Source organism: Lissotriton helveticus, chromosome 5_1 (assembly GCF_964261635.1).
Source record: "Lissotriton helveticus chromosome 5_1, aLisHel1.1, whole genome shotgun sequence".
NCBI classification, from domain to species: Eukaryota; Metazoa; Chordata; class Amphibia; order Caudata; family Salamandridae; genus Lissotriton; species Lissotriton helveticus.
Genome location: NC_136065.1, coordinates 628213722 through 628231907, shown reverse-complemented (window position 1 = coordinate 628231907; position 18186 = coordinate 628213722).

Genomic DNA, 18186 nt, shown 5'->3' with positions numbered 1-18186 from the left:
CAAGTATGTTTTCTGTTGCGATGGTCTGACGTTGAACGTATTTAACAGCAATGTCGTAGTATGACCTCTGAACCTGACGAAAGCCGACAGGCTGAAACTCGTCGTTCTTGTTTTGCACAATAAACCCTTCTGGATACAACTCTGGTCTGCCGCCCTCTTTCATAACTGAAAGGACTGTTTGATATATACATATATATATGTTGGTGACTCTTGGAGAGGAAAAGATAGGAAAAGACTTTGACTTTGGACTTTGGAGAGAGAAAGACTCAGCTGGGGGGGTCATAGGGGATTGCTGGTGACTGGTGATTGTTAGTCCCAGAAAACTTGCCTTTGCCCTGCACGCCAGCTCCTGTGTAACGGAAACAGCCCACGGGGGGCTGCCACGCTGAGTAACACGCCCGGGACTCCACTTCCCAGAGTCCCCGGGGGCGCACACTTGCTGCGTCATTCCTCTGCGCCAGGAGGTGCTTCAAATTCCCTGCAAGGCGCCCGCAGCACGGGTCCCAGAAAACTTGCCTTTGCCCTGCACGCCAGCTCCTGTGTAACTGAAGCAGCCCACGGGGGGCTGCCACGCCGAGTTACACGCCCGGGACTCCACTTCCCAGAGTCCCCGGGGGCGCACACTTGCTGCGTCATTCCTCTGTGCCAGGAGGTGGTTCAAATTCCTTGCAAGGCTCCCGCCTGTCAGAGCCAGGAGGAGGCGGGGCAGGGCCACACCATTTGGCTTTGGGATCTTGGTTCATACCAGCTGCACGAGACGTTAACAAATGGCAGTGAATCGGGGACCAGGAGGCACAAAGACACCAGGGACATCGACACTAGATGGATATTTATTACGAGCAACGAAGGCGATAGAGAAGGAGATACAAACAGCGGAAAGAAGACTATCAGTAGAAGGTGGCCGAGCAACCGATATCACCCCAGCGGAAAGAGGCACTTTTAACATAATTGAGGCCATCACTGGTAATGAACTACTGAATAAACCTCCACCACTCTCTATATTGGACCCAGAGTCAATACACAGCCAGGGGTCCCCAGAACAGGTGCCTGCTCATTCAGAGAATATTATGGCCCTGAAAAAAAGGAGAAAGTCCAAACATCTTGAACCGTCCTCCTCTACCCATACCAAGTCAAAGAAAAACAGTAAAGGCCCAAGTGTGGTTAATGGGGAGGGGCCTCAAACCCAGGGCAAGTGTATTGATAAACCCAAGGATGCAGAGTCTCCCCTTCCCAATTTGCCTGAGATGTTAATATGCCTCTTAGAAGAATCCCTGGCTAGAACCCTCTGTCCACTAATCTCAAGACTGGAAAAATTAGAGGCTGACATTGATTGCAGTATCAGGGATCAGGGTGGGAATGGACGGGGAGTGGAGGGCCGAGCCCAATAGGAAGGTGGGTGCAGAAGATACTTTACTAATACATTATGACCCCCGCAAACAGGGAACGGAAAGTAGGGATCAAACTAACAGTCACCCGGAGATGCACACTGGTGCTAGGGCTGGAACGGAAATAGTACCCGCACTAAAGAAAACCCTAGAAATGGGCAATGGGTTAGATTGCCCAGTAGGGGAAATGGGGCAAAATATATTACCCACTGCCCTAGGAGAGAGGGAGGAAACCAATGCATCAGCAGGGAAACCCCCGCTAGCTATCCTGGAACCTAGCCTGGCTAGAGGCGACGATAAAATCACACTCCATTTCACACCCGAATGCTCCCCGTATGTACTAGTGTTAGCTAATACCCCACCACTTAGAGAAAATCAAAAGGAACCCCATGCAGGGCTTAAGAATAAGGTGTGCCACTGGCTGGCCCAAAAGGTGGATCTATCAAATGCTCACTTTGGAGACATCTTTTTTGTAAGAAGGGTTGGGTGGGTTGGCTCGATGGCTAAAAAACACAAGGGAGATTGTATTGTAATTAATTGCAGATCCCGATCGCTAGCACAATGGCAGGCTGACCCGGGCTTGACACTAGCAAGTCGAAGCCCAGGACAAGGTCCCAAACTACTGCCACTGGCCCACTTTTACAGGAACTTAGCACCTAATGAGGGGGCACCGATGATGAGTAGGAATGGCCGCTTGTATGAAGCTACCAACGGAGGGCCCAGGGCCTTAGAACTTAGAAATAGGTATCAGTCACTTTCAGATCTAGATGACCTAGATTGACTCAATGGAGTCCCCAGACAGATGTCAAGTGAAGGTAAGGGAATCACTGCAACAAATAGGGCACAACCGAATGATCGGGTAAAGGATAATGTAAACTGTCCTGGTACAATTACCCAGTCCAATATGTTCCCGAAGGTGGGGGAAAATATTTGAACAACAGAGATCTCCCAGATAAATAATGTAAATTTTAGTGACCTAACAATCCTGTCTTGGACTGTGGCGGGTATCAATTCTAAGCTTAATGATCCTGAATGGGGTGCTTTCATTGATAAATATCACATATGTTTATTTCAGGAGACCCGGGCTGTAGAGAAAGTGTATAATCTAGACTTTACCGCCTTTAGTATTGAGGTAAAGAAGGGACCAATGGGCCGCCCTGCAGGGGGCATATTGATAAGGGTGAAAAACTCCCTGATAGGGAAGATTAAAAGCTTTAAGCTTGGCTGTGAAGACATACTTGGGTTGGAGATATCTTTCCCCAAGGGGGGCGTCCCCCTGAAGATTATGAATGTATATAACCGGTTGAGCACTCCACATAGGCCCTCTGAAACACTGACACTCCTGGGGAACCACCTTGATCTAGAAAGAGGGAGGCACCGGCTAATAATTGCCTGTGATTTAAACATTACCTTTGAGCCTGTTGACTATATCCAGGAACTTATTGAAGAGGGGGACGAAGCAAGAGGAATCCTGAAATTGGAAATTCCACCAATAAAAAAGTGTACAAGGGCAACCCAACAAGTAAACTCTCTGATCATTGATCATGGGTTACGAGCATGTAATGGTAGGACTGATTCAGACAGGATAGCCGGGTTTACTTTTAAGAGAGGGGCATGTAAATCCAGAATCAACTATTTTTTAGTCGATATTGAACTTTGGGGAAATATAAAAGATATGATGGTTATTGATAGGGACGACAATAACCACAACGCACTATTTTTAACAGTGCATAATATGCTGGATTGCCATGGCCCTATATCACAAAACAATGCCCCAGTGATCACAAGTAACAATGAGAGAAGTGTTAAATGGCCAATGATTTTTCTAGATGAAACAGCCCTCCCAAAAATGTATAAAAGGGTAGAGCTAGCCCTAGTGGAGTTATCCCCAACACATGAGAATAGGACTTACACTCTGCAAGTTTTTAGGGTATTAAAGGATGCCATAAAACGCTTTTTTTGTAAAATAAATGATGATATCCTACAACGCAAGCACACCAAGCCATGGTATAACCAATCATGTAGAGAGACTAAGAAACCCCTTATGAAGGCGGTAAAGACCAAATCTCCAGATAATATAAGAGCATGTAGGAAAAATTACCTCTGTAACCAGAAAAACGGCAGAAAAGACTTGGAGGCTGACAAATGGAGAGATCTTGTGGAAGCCTCAAAATAGTCAAAAATTCTGTCACTTAATGGCCAAAGGCTCTAGTAGCCTGAATACAGAAAATAGTTTCCATCTGCAGCCCCAAATCTGGGAGGAATACTTTGGGAGTTTATATGCAGCCCTGGGGGGGGGGGGAAAGCAAAAATAGATTTATTGGAAGCCCCGCTCTCTCTGCTCTTAATGGAGGACACATCCGTTACTGTTGAGGAGACTATTTTGGGCATAAACTCAATCCAGAAAGGGAAGGCCCCTGGTTTGGACAAACTGCCCGGAGATATGTATAGAGCAAAGCCTGCAATATGGGGGGTATTATTAACTAGAGTTTTCAACGCCATACTGGAGGCAAGAGAGGTCCCACCTTCCTGGAGGGGCACTGAAATCATCCACATCTTAAGAAAGGAGAAAAGGGCTCCCCTGAAAACTATAGACCCATCAGTCTTATTGGTGTCTCCCAAAAAATCTTTGGGAAGGTTATACTAGTTAGAATCCAACAACGGATGGAGAATAACCATGTACTCTCCGACCTTGAGGCGGGCTTCAGGGAGTCCACGAGCACAACGGATCAGGTCCTCAGATTCCTCATGATAATTTGGAAGGAAGTGATCATCAATAGAGGCCACCTGTACGTTGTGTTCGTGGACTTAAAACAGCTTTTGATTCCATCAATAGAACCCAACTGCGGTCCGTTCTGAGAGATATGGGTCTACCACCATACCTGCTCAACATTTTGGTTCGCTTGCATGTAAGCAACTTTGCAAAGGTTAGATGGAACACGAATGGTGGACTCACGGGTAACATAAATATACAAAAAGGTGTCCGCCAGGGATGCGTCTTGGCCCCTACTCTATTTACACTCTTTGTGAATGGAGTTATAGATGAGCTTTTTAATTGTGATGGAGACCCTCCTAAAATGGCAGGTAAAACTGTTCCCTGTTTGCTATTTGCGGATGACACCCTATTGATTGCAAAAACGCCAAGGGGAATCCAGAACCTCCTCAATAGATTGGAGGAGGCCTGTAATTCGAGGGGGCTTGTAATCAATTGCAGTAAGACCAAATACATGGTGTTCAACCCCTATATGCATCAAAAGGGAAAGTTGCTTCTCAATTCCCAAAGCCTGGAGCGGGTAAAATCCTTTGACTATCTTAGGGTTCGAATAAATGAAAATCTAGCTTGGTCGGACCAAATAGAAAGAGCACTTTAACACTCCAACACATAGATAGTGCAATAAACAAGCTTACCCATACAGACCAACATCCCCATTGGTAGAACTCCACAGTGCAAAAGGGCTAGGTGCAGTGCTCTATGGAGCCGAACTCTGGGACTTAGAAAACCTAAAAGATCTAGTCTTAGCAGAAAATAGGTTCATCAGGATAATTTTAAACCTACCCATGAACACCCCTCTTTTACCCCTGAGACTTGACCTTGGCCTTAGATCCATTGCCCATTCCGCCATCTTGAGGGTATTAATTTTTTGGATCAGGATCTGGGTCAATAACTCTCAAGTCCCTCTTAGAAGCTGCTTAATGGAGCTAATTACCCTCCACAAAATGAATGGGTGTGTCAAATGGCTTGGAGGGATTAGAGAATGGTTTTACAAACTTAGGGGCCGATTATGATATCGGTTTTCCCGCATCCTCCGGGCCCGCAGAAGCCACCACCAGCCCGGAGGATGCGGGAAAACCGCTGCGGACTGAAAAAAGACCCCCCACCAGATTAGGATGGCTGGGGGATCTTTTTTCCGTCTGCAGCTTTTCCGCCGCGGTCGCCTCCCGTCCGCGGCGGAAAAGCACTAACATGGCTGGTGGTGTCTATCAGACACCGCCAGCCATATTAGGATGTCTGGAGTACTATGCCTTTACACTGCGGCATTTCCGACGTGCAAAGGCATACAAATTTTTGTTTGGGGGCCCGTTGCGGGCCCCCAGGGGTGAAGGGGGGGTGGGGGTGAACATGGTGGGTACCTATGGTACCCCCCTGCATTTGCGTGCACAAAGCTGCAGGCACCGCGCTGTGCCTGCCGCTTTGTGCATGCAAATGCACAACTTTAATTTTTAACATTGCGGCGGGTGCTGCTTCAAGCAGCACCCGCCGCAATGTTAAAAATACAGGATGTGACCACCAGGGTGGCGGTCACATCCTAATTTGCACGGAGGGACCGCCGCTGCGGTCCCTCCTACTCTGGGGTGGCGGACGGACTCAGGTCCGTCCGCCATCGTAATCGGCCTCCTAGTATGGGTTTTATCTGGGATTCCCCAGAAGGCATTAAGAAAGAGATGGTCTCCACATTGAAAAAGAGGTTCTGGGACTATCAAGACCAGTGTATTTTAAATTTGAATGCCCACGGTACACTGACCTCTGCCTTTCTCGAAATAAAACCCAGCTATAGTTTTGAATTGTTCTTTGACGAGGTCAAACCACCCCAACCGAGAATGTTGTTTTTACAATTCAGATACAGCACCCTGCCTTTACATTCAGTAAAGAGTACATGGGGTCATGACTCACTCCTCTCGACATGTCCTATGTATCACTCTGCTTTAGAGACTAGTAGTCACTTTATTCTTTATTGCGCAGCCTATGCAGATTTTCGTAGGAATTGGATCACACCAATGTGTCGCCTGCTATCATGTCGAAGCCCAGTAGATGCAATGAGAATTTTTAAATCAGAGTCGACTAGATGGCTGATCTTTGCACTCTCGAGATTCTTGTTATACGCGTGGTGGAGGAGAGCGAAGACTATGAAAAACTGTCTGGCTGGTAAATTGGCATAATGAACTGTGTTAATCAAGGCATTTGTAAAAATTCAAACTAAATGCGATCATTACTATAGTATTTAATGCACTTTTGCTTGTGAATATATTATAGGGACTGTGTTTTAACAGGTTTTAAATTTATAAGCTGCTATTTCCCCTTCTTAATTAATTTTATCATGTAATTGATCGTAACTATGAACTGTGATTTTTTTTTACCTTGTTATGGTCATACAAATGATTGAATACAATTTTACTTACTTACTTACTATATATCTATATATATATAACATACAAACCTATACATATGTGTATATATAAATTTATATAACTTCCCAAATTAATTAAATACTAAAGTCCAAAATAAGACATTCACTACAAATATTATAACAATGTAATTTAAAGAGATATATAGCTCATCAAATAAAGTTAAATTAAACAAATAAACATATAATAATAATAAATATATGTAAACAATATTAAGAAAAGTATTGACGCCTTGGAATAATAGATATACTATTCTCAGCCCGCTTTAGGCAACACTAGTGAAAGCATAGGCTTCCAGAGGGGTTACATTTACTATTCCCACTCCAGTCTGTTCAACAGTAGGGAAAGTGATGAATGTCTGAGGAGTAATATTTACTATTCACACTCCAGTCTGTGCAGCAGTAGGCAAACATTGGATTTCAGAGGGGGGAAATTTACTATTCCCACTCCAGTATTTGAAACAGTAGGGAAAGCTTGGACTTCAGAGGGTTTTCATTTACAACTTCCTGCCTGTGCAACAGTAGGGAAAGCTTTGGACTTCGGAGAGGTAATATTTACATTTTAAACTCCAGTCTGTGCAGCAGTACGGAAAACATTAGACTTCGGAAGGGTAAAATGTACTATTCCCACTCCACTATGTGCAACAGTAGGAAAAGTGTTGAACTTCGGAGGGATTATATTTACCATTCCCACTCCAGTCTGTGAAACTGTAGAAAAAGCGTTGGACATCGGAGGGGTAAAATTTACTTTTCCCACTCAAGTCTGTGCAACAGTTGGAAAAGTGTTGGACTTTAGATGTATTAAATTTACTATTCCCACTCTAGTCCATGCAACAGTAGGGAAGAGTTGGACTTTGGGGGATTATATTTACTAGTCGCTCTGTAGTCTGTGAAACAGTAGAAAAAGCGTTGGACTTCAAAGGGGTTACATTTCCTATTTCCACTCCAGTCTGTGCAACAGTAAGGAACGCGTTGGACTTTAGAGGGGTAACATTTACTATTTCCATTCCAGTCTATGTAACAGTAGGGAAATTCTTGGAGTTCAGAGGGGTAAAATTAACTTTTCCCACTCTAGTCCATGCAACAGTGGGGAAAAGTTGGACTTCGGCAGGGATATATTTACTATTCCTACTCCAGTCTGTGTAGCAGTAGGGAAAACATTGGACTTCGGAAGGTTTACATTTACTATTCCCTCTCCAGTGTTTGCCAGTAGGGTAAACACTTCACTTCAAATACATAACATATTTGAATAACACTAATAATTAATAACAAATATAAAACTCTCAATATGAACATTATTAATTAAACAAAAAATATATTAAAAAACAAAGAAACTATTTACATGATTATTAAACAGGGGCGGGGCTTCGGCGCCGATGGGGACGGTGGCATGAGCCGATAGCTCCGCGCCTGACCCCGGATTTCATCCTGACTGACAATCCTGAAAGCGTCAACCGGCGCTGATCCGGTCGTAGGAAGAACGGGGGCACATCCCGCAATTGTTTTCCCGGCAGCGGAGGGCTCCGATATGACGTTTGGGCTGGCCAACGAGGCAGCGGTCCGTGATGCGGGCGAGTAAAATGGCGGCGGCCGCCGTCAGCGCTCCGTGAGAATCGCCAGGGCGCATGGGGCACGGATTCTGCCTGAGTGCTCCTGGCACAGCTATATGGCATCACTGCTAAATCGGTGCCAGAGCCCAGGGAGCTGATGCTGTAAACCGGGACACTTTGGAATCGGCAGCCCTGAGGGAGACCCATGTTACATCCTAAGATGGCGGCGACCGATGAGATCCCTTGAGAGCTGCAGCTGTGCAGGGCGTGCAACCGAGAGGAAGATTAACTTAGCACGCAGCGGAGAGCTCGGAGGATCCGTGGAGTGAGGGACCTGACCGGCTGCTGCTCTGCGGAGCCCGGAGCTGATGGACAGTGCCTGCGAGGTGCGGGGCATGGGTTGCTGATTGCTATCTACCCACGCCTGGTGGACCCGGACACCCTGCGGGGGAACAGATTGCCCGATCTGCGGCCTGGGAAGAACTGCGGATGTCACATAATTGCCAGAGCCAGTGGAAGTGAGAACCAGAGTGGGGTCGCGGCACTGCACCGGCTATGAGGGCGGACTTCCTGGTGTAAACCCTGGTTGACGTAGCGGAGCCCCCATGGCGCAGATCGCCCTGCTTTGCCCCGAACCCAGATCACTAAGAGAGCGCTGGGGTTGTACGGAGGAAGGGGGAGCCAGGGAGCGCTATCAGGACCTGCAGTGCGCTGACAGGTGAAACACTGGCCGCACATGTCTCACGCTTCTCGAGGGCTGATGAGTGAACTTATTGGAGGCGAGAGGAGAATGGGGACGGCCTCATAGGGGCCAAGCTGTGAGTGCTGGACTGCGGGGGCTTTGAGAGGGAATCACAGACACACAATTGATAGCGGAACCGGGTGCTGCAGGTCGCATAGCGCGCTGAACCTGCAGAGCCCCTATAAACTTGAACGCTGATGGTGGATGACTGCGTAGCGCTGAAGAGGGGTGAAGGCGTCCATTAGTGATTAAGAGGGGCACGGGATATCAGTGGAGACTTGGGTACATTGGCAATAAAGCAGGAACGAACATCGGGTACCTGAAGATCTAGTGCCCCTAGACCGGGGCGTGGCTGCTGGGGGCGCTCAGGGCTGAACGTGTGGCCAACCAGGAGCAGAAAACCGATATTGTTCACTGAACTGTGCAACCTAACGCAGATTAAAATGACACTGTTGGCTGCTCCGGCCTGGACGCTCCTTGGGTGCTCCTTGTAGTGAGGACAGCTCTTTCTGTGGGCTGAACAAACTCCCTAGGCCATAATGAAGCCGAAGACTAAAGGGGAAGAGGCTGGGGCAAACACTGATACCCAGGACGGAGGGGGAAAGGGTGAGGGCTCAGGGGTGGAACGCAGGCTGAACGAACGTTTGGACAAAATTTTGGAGGCGATCACGGCATCAAAGGAGTCCTTGCATAATGATATCTCGCAGGTGGCGACAGGATTGGGACTCTTGAAAGCCGACCACTCGAAGCTAGTGGATAGGGGGAAGGAAACGGAGCTGGTGATCCAGGACCTGAAGCCGGCGGTGGTGACGGTGGAACGTAAACTGGAGGATGCCCTGCTGCGCCTGGCAACGCTGGACAAGAGGACCGAAGATGCGGAAAGTCGGAACCAACGGAACAACGTGAGAGTGGTCGGTCTGCCCGAAAAAGTGGAGGGGACGGACATGGTGGCTTACTTGGAGACCTGGTTCCGAACGCAGGTTGCCCCGGAGGGCCTCTCCCCCTTTTTCACGCTAGAACGGGCGCATAGGGTCCCGGCCAAACCGCCCTTGCTGGGCCGACCGCCTCGTCCTGTGGTCACTAGGGTCCTTCACTTTAAGGACAGAGATCTATTGATCCAGAACGCACGCACAAAGGGGTCCTTCAAGGTGGAGAATGGCACGGTCACGCTCTTCCCGGATTACACGCAAGATGTGCAGCGTCATAGGGCCTCCTTTCTAACCGTCAAGAAGGAACTCAGGGATGAGGGGATCCAATACTCGTTGTTGTTCCCAGCTAAACTGCGAGTCATTCTGGATGGCTCGACCCACTTCTTCCTGACCCCCGACGATGCTTGGACGTGGCTGTAATCGTACAGGGCAGGTACTGATCGCAGGGACAGAAGGGACCGAGGACAATTGAAACCGCCAAGGCCACGCAAATCGCAACGTATCCGGCAGTTGAACAAAACTCAACAGGCCCTTCTGCAGGCGCAGCTGACAGCGGAAAAGCAAGGAGCTCTGGCAGCGACGGCGGCGATAACGGGGTCGCAGGGAGGGGAATCGAACAGGGGATCCGACTCGGAGGAGGACAAGAGACTTTCGGGGGCTTAATTGTCGGACGTAGACAGTACTATGGGACCGGAGGTGACACCGAGGTCAGCGGATGATCTGTAATCGTGGTAAACCATGTTCTACCTATGGACTACATTCTGAGGGGATGGAGCCCCTGGTAACGTATCAGAATGTTATAACTGAACAGGCCGCTGCTTGGGGTTATGGGGCTGGAGGCTGGGGCGGAGCTGCTGACTGTCGGGGCTGGCCCACGTCCCTATTGCCCTTAAGGCAACCTGTAGTGACTACTGCAGGGTAGCACAAAAGGTTTATTGTGACTGTTTCGATGGGGTCTGATGACTTGGGTCCTGTCCTGGGGGGGTGGGATGAGGGGGTTGTATGGGGTGTTGAGGTTATGGGAGTTAACAATGGTGTGGGCGCTGCTATTGTGATGAGGGCGGAGGAGCGAGACTACAGTAATGGGGACGTTACGTGATTTGAAATGCATCACTTGGAATGTGAGAGGCCTACATACCATGACTAGACGACATAAAGTCCATGCCTATTTATTGCGAAGGGGGTGCACATAGCTCTGTTGCAAGAGACGCATCTTACCAAAGTGGAGGGCCAGGCATTGCAACGGAGATGGAGGGGCCAGGTCTACAGTACAGCCTATTCTGCGTTTGCCAGCGGGGTGCTCATCTGGATACGAGCAGGAGTCCCATTCCAGGTCACTAGACAGGTTTTGGATCGAGAAGGCCGATATGTAGCGGTAGAGGGTAGGTTGTACGGTAGGGATGTTGTGTTGTGCAGTATATATGCCCCGAATACTGAACAGGCTCGCTTCCTAACTACATTGTCAGGTGCGCTGGCACCCTTGTTGGCTGGTCCGGCCATTGTGGGAGGGAATTTTAATGCTATCTCGAATGTGGAACTGGATAGGTCGCAACCCCCCCTGGCGGCAACACCAGTTCGGAACTTAGCTAAAACTAGATCCGATTGGCAGGACCACTGGGTATTCAATGATGTGTGGCGGGCTCAACACCCGCAGGATAGAGACTATTCATTCTTCTCATCCGTGCATGACCTACACGTACGCATTGACGCTGTATTGTGCTCCCCGCTATTGATGTAATTGAATTGCAAGAGGGTGAGGTCAGCGATCCCAACGTGGCGTTTACGCCCAGAAACACTGGAAGATCAGGTGTTTAAGATGGAGGTGGGTGAGGGTATTGGTGACTATTTTTGGGAGAATAGGGGCACAGCAAGTTCAAGGGCAATGGAGTGGGATGCCTTTAAGGTGGTTGTCAGGGGACTATGCATTAGTAAGTATGCAGGAGCTAGGAAATCGGTAGTGGATGACGTAGCAAGGGCGGATGTGACCTTGAGAGAACTGGAGATGAGGAGACCCGAGTCACCGTCCCTACAGGAGCAATTGCTGGAAGACAAAGAGAAAGTGGCAGCTGAAACGGAACGGCTGCGATGTTTTGATCAAAGGGGGTACCTGGCGAGAGTACACGTGGAGGGTGATAAAGTTGGCACGCTGTTGGCTAAGCTGGCTGACCCGGTGCAACGGAGTGGGCCAGTTATGCAGATAGCACTAGATGACGGCACCCTGACACACTCACAGGAGTTGGTATTGTCTTGTTTTGCCACTTATTATGATGCTTTATACAGCAGCAGGAGAGGTGACGCAGTTGAGGACATAGACGAGTATCTAGAGGGACTCCTTCTGCCGCGATTAGAGGAAGACGACGCTGACGAGCTGGGACAGGACATCATGTTAGCTGAAATACGTGGGGCAATTAAACACATGGCCCGGAACAAGACGCCGGGACCAGATGGGCTGCCTATCGAGTTCTACGCTCAATATATGGATGCTCTAGCCCCCGTCTTGTTGGAGGTTTACAAGGAAGCGGTGACAGAGGGTCGCCTGCCGGGATCGATGCGTGAGGCCCTGATAATCCCACTCCTGAAGCCGGGACGGCCGGAGGCGGATGTGGCCTCCTATCGGCCCTTATCCATGCTGTCGGTAGATTACAAAATCCTGAGCCGCGTACTGGTGACCCGGTTGTTGGGGCAATTAAACACATGGCCCGGAACAAGACGCCGGGACCAGATGGGCTGCCTATCGAGTTCTACGCTCAATATATGGATGCTCTAGCCCCCGTCTTGTTGGAGGTTTACAAGGAAGCGGTGACAGAGGGTCGCCTGCCGGGATCGATGCGTGAGGCCCTGATAATCCCACTCCTGAAGCCAGGACGGCCGGAGGCGAATGTGGCCTCCTATCGGCCCTTATCCATGCTGTCGGTAGATTACAAAATCCTGAGCCGCGTACTGGCGACCCGGTTGTTACCGCACATGACATCGCTGGTTCACATGGACCAGGCGAGCTTTATCCCCACGAGGTGTACAGCTTCGAATATTCGCCGACTTATTAGAGTCATGGCGGATAATCAGACAGATGGGAGCTCCGCGGCGGTGCTATCTGTGGATATAGAGAAAGCGTTTGACAGCCTGGAGTGGCCCTTCCTTTGTAAAGTCTTGGATAGATTCGAATTGGGTAACGGTTTTGTCAAATGGACGAAGGTGTTGTACTCCTCGGCCGCAGCGAGGGTAAAACTGGGCGAGGTGATCTCGGGTCAATATTTGATTCAGAGATGCACGAGACAGGGCTGCTCGTTATCGCCCCTGTTATTCGCATTGGCGATCGAGCCCTTGGCGGCACAGACGAAGCTCGGGCGATTATATAATGGACTGATGCATCGGGGCGGCCCACACTACATCTCCCTATACGCTGATGACCTGCTTTTGTTTCTCCGGGAGATCGATGTGGACCTAGAGGGGGCGACCTCTATGTTGTCCAGTTTCGGGAGGGTCTCCGGTCTTCGTGTAAACTGGTCCAAAACATGCCTCTTTCCAGTGCGGCGGAGTCTTCCCCCGCCTGCTGAGCTGGGTCCCATTAAGTGGGAACCGGTGTGCATCACCTATCTAGGGGTCCGGATCTATCATGTGGACCAATATTTGCTGGAGGGTAATATAGGCCGGTGTGTTAGGGCCCTGAAAAAATGCATGGAGTTCTGGGCGACGCTTCCTCTGTCGGTCATGGGCAGAATTGCACTGCTTAAAATGGTGGCACTCCCCAGACTCCTGTATTATTTCCGTACACTGCCGATCTGGATCCCAGCAAGAATCTTTGGGGATTTGAGATCGCTGGTGGTGGGTTTCATTTGGGGCAGCGGCAGATGGCACATTGCGCTGGCAACACTGATGAGGCCCAGATTGGAGGGTGGCTTGGCGGTGCCGGATTTTGAACTCTATTATTTGGCGGCCCAATTGCAGGTCTTGACGCAAAATATAGCGAGGGAGTACCGGGGCCCGGAGGGTAGTTGGGGACAGGGAATCCCTCGTCATGTGCAGGCCTACATGGTCCTGCAGCAAAAACTGGACCTGAGGGACTTGACGGGGGAAGAACGGACCCTCAGACTCTGCTGGAACAGGGTGCAGCGAAGGGCTGGGACTCAGCACCCATACGCACCGGAGATACCGCTGGGTATGCTGACGGCACTACCACATGGCGGGGATTGGACCCCGCTGGCAGTTTGGGAACAGCTGGGGGTCCAGGTGGTGGGAGATCTGTATGTGAACCAGGAATTAGTGCCTTTCTCAGTGCTGCAGGAAACGTTTGGGCTCCCAGAGGGGGACTTTTTGCATCATGCTGCGATCACATCAGCAATTCAAGAGCATTGGAAAACCGGGAAAATGGAACCGGTGGAAAACCTTGCTTGCCAATACATAGTGATGGCGGCGGGTACGGTTAAGGCGGTGACCTGCCTCCATTCCCGACTGCTCTGGGAAGGTATGCATTCCCTGGCTGCTCTTAAAGCGAAATGGGAGGAAAGTATAGGTCGGCAGATACCGGATACCACTTGGGGCCAAATCCTTAAACGGGCATGGAAAGGCACGCGAAACGCCCGTTTCCAACTAATCCAATACTTTGTGTTGCATAGGGCCTATCTGACACCGGGGAAGGTTCGGAAGTACTTCCAGGTCCAAGATGCGGCGTGCCCGAGATGTCAAGAGGAGGGTGCGGAGCTGGAGCACATGCTGTGGCTTTGCCCGCGCATGGAGGGCTACTGGGAGGAAGTAGGGGAGCTTTTGAATGAGATCACGGACAGACAGATAGAGTATGACATGGCCGCCTGCTTGCTGCACTGGTTCCCACACACGGCCAAGACCAAGGTGACCAGCAAATTTATTCACCTAGGGCTTTTGCTAGCGAAACGCGAAATCACCTGGCATTGGAAGGCGAGGGAGGGCCCGTCGATTGAGCGGTGGAAGAAAGAGTTCTGTAAGTGGGCTAGCTGCGAGAGTGTGGTGAAGTTCAGGCAGGCCACCCGCTCAGGTCACGACAAAGCGCTGGAGGTAGCTAGATCCTGGGAGGCCTTGGTCCAATCCCTGAAGGAACATCAGTTGATTGAGGAGGGGGAGTAAGTTCCACGTCCACTTGATTGTTACTAATAGGCTGTAGTTTCGCTGATCCAGTGTTGACTCAGTAGCGACACATCAAGCGAATTGATGAGCGCCCACACCACCATTTCTGTTTAGGGGGAGGGTACTGGGAGGAAAGGGGGAGTTAGAGGGGATGGCAGTGTAGAAGTTTAGTGATAGCTCCGGGGGTAGTTCAGGTTTGCTTGTTGGGATTCTGGGGAGACATAAGAAAAGCAGGTACAGGAATCCTTTTCTGAACCAGATGGGGTTACATGGCTGAGACATACGTACGCGCATTACGACATTGAGATATGCCACCCGACCTCCGGGTTGTGGGCTAAATGGCTGTGTACTTTGAATGTCGATGTTTTACGGATAACGAAGCTGATATTATAACTGGTGACAGGCGTTACTGTATAACAATATATCTGCAATAAAAATATATTTAAAAAAAAATGATTATTAAACAATTTAATGATTATCAATTTAAATAAAAAACTGTTACTTATCTGTTACATCATTACCTTCTCACAATATAACCCCACAAACCTAGCAGCCAACACTTAAACAATAATCAAAATATTAAGTATAGCACACTTAACATAATTAATAATCAATTAAATATTTATTACAAAATATTTTCCATCCTACACACCAACAAACCCAGCAGCCTTCACCTAATATATAACAGAAAAGTATATATAATACACAATTTACATAATTAATAATCATTTAAATAATTATTAATACATTATTCATTCTGTTTTAATTAATTATTCTTAATTAACTTCCTACCTTGACACCCTACAAACCTAGCAAGCCAGTATGACACTACAAATTACTATTAGCAATTAAATAAAAAATTATAAATCACTTAAAATTACAAACTATATTTAAAAATGTTCTTAACAATATTACAAACAATATTAACAAATAAAAGTAATACATGAACTAAAACGCATAAAGGTAATTAAAAAAACATATTTTTTCATCTATATTTCTGAAAACGATATTAACAACAACAATATTGTTCAAAACTATGGGGTCCATTAGGATGGCGGGCAGATAGCCTCCGCCGGTCCGGCGGTGGCAACCGCCGTACCGGCAGCAGCCATCCGCCCGCGGTTGAAACCCAGATAGCCGCCGGTCCGATTAGCTTTGCGGTCGTGACAGCGGCGGTGTGATTTTCCGCCCGCCACTTTTCCGCCGGTTGCAGTCCAGCCTCTTGCCTTGCGGGTGCTGCTGGACAGCTACAATTGTGACAGATCAGGACCAAGCACTGCCGGCACGATTATGATGGCGGCGGTAGCCAGCCTTTCCGCGGCGGTGGACCGCCATGGAAAGGCATGCGGAGACTTGTTCTGGGCCCGCACCCACCAATGTGTTGGGGGTGAGGGTGCACTGGGGGGTGCCAGGTGACAGGCACAGTGCAGTGCCTGCCATGCAGTGCAGGGAGATGCAGGACATGCTCCTTTCTACATCGTGGCAGTGCTGCTGGCAACAGCAACCGCCGCAATGTTAATGGCCAGAATCTGACCGCTGCGGAGCATCATAATTGGACCGGCGGTTATGACGCGGTCCTTGCGGGTGCTCTTTTACCGCTACCATGGCAGTCAGGGAGATTTTCCGCCCGCCCTCCTAATAGACCCCCAGATTACTTTACTGAAAAAAATCTATATTCTTGACCACAATATTTCTGCATCACACTATTTTTGTATCACAATATTTTTTGCAGATATTTCTGTAACTTGATATTTAAAACTACACTTTTTGCGCCCAAATATCATTTAATCCATACTTCTGTTGTCTTTTGTCCATAACAAATGACACACTGTTGGGTTTCCTTCATCCGCTTCCACTAGTTACATCAATGCAGTCGGCCCCATCTTTTCAGAACTTTTTTCATTGGGAGACTTGCACCTGAGTTTCCTAAACAGCATTCTATATTTAAAGACTCTTAAGACTTCACTGCTTGTACCACAGATACGGTTGTGTTATTTCCTAAATGTCAGAGTTAACTTTAAGGCGGGATCCCATCAACGGAATTTATGAGAATTCCGGGAGGAACCCTTAGAATCTCATAAGAAAGGAGAAGTGCCAGGTGAATCAGTAATTGCATGCCTGATTCCCTTGGAAAATCCACCATTTGGCCTGGAATATCTCCTGGATATTTTGGCAGCTCATAGTAGTTTAAATCTTAGGGTGAAATGCCACTGATAACTGCTATTTTGGCCACCACCAGAAATAAAAGGGACCTCATTATTAGCCCCTTACATTTTCAAGAAATTGATGCAGGCACACACCCGGGTATGAATTATTCTTCCATGGGACTTTGCAAAGTCTTAACAAGTAATCCTTCTGTTTTACATTTTTTTTGCTGCCAGTGATCTCACATTTCTTTCTTTTAATTGGTTTGCTTGTAAATGGCTTTCTAGGATTTATCAGCATATTTGATTGTTTTGCTTCCTTACTCCAGTTTGTTTCAGTGGAGATGAGAATGTCCTGCTCATAAATTTATCCTGACAGTCTACAAGCCGTTCCTTCCCCACTACACTCCTTTTAAGGCACTGTTTCCAGTGAGATGTCTGAGATTTACTAGTGTATCTGAACACCTCCCTCCCTGACTGTATGTGCGGGAGTACATGTGAGGTGGTATTCCCATTTTTTGGTCTCTCCTTGATCTACTTTGCCCCTAAGTATTTAGGTTTTTCCATACTGTTTAATGGTGTTTAGTGGTAACTAGTGCTCCTTAAATTCTCCTTTTCCCTTTCCCTAGAATCCTGTGTGTGGCCCATTGACTACTTTCTGACTAAACTTATCACCTTGTAAGAAAAAGGTGAGACCTTTTAATGTTGATGAGGCCAAGCCTAAACCAGTTCCAGTAGGTAAGCCTGTGAACAGCCCTGATTAACAATGTGGCAAAGCCATCTTTTCTGAATAGTCACCCGAACTTTTTTTCTGCACCGTTTTTGCTGCTAAAATGACAGTTACACTGCTATTCATTGCCATAGTGCATGTGCTCCGTCCCTAAAACTATACAGTAAAATTGGTTCCACCCAATTATTGTACTTACCTTTCATGTGAGGTCATTGTGAGTTGTCACAAGAATTGCACCAATATCACGTAAGTTAAGTGTTTTATGTTGGCTACCGTGTGTATTTACAATACTAACATATATGATAAAAGACATGGATTCATGGGATGCAGTCTAAAGCAGCGCAAAGGCACGTGTCAAGGAAAACTGCCTTTGTCACGTGGGAAAAAAATATTTTAATATATTGGATAAGTGGTTACTCCTAAAGT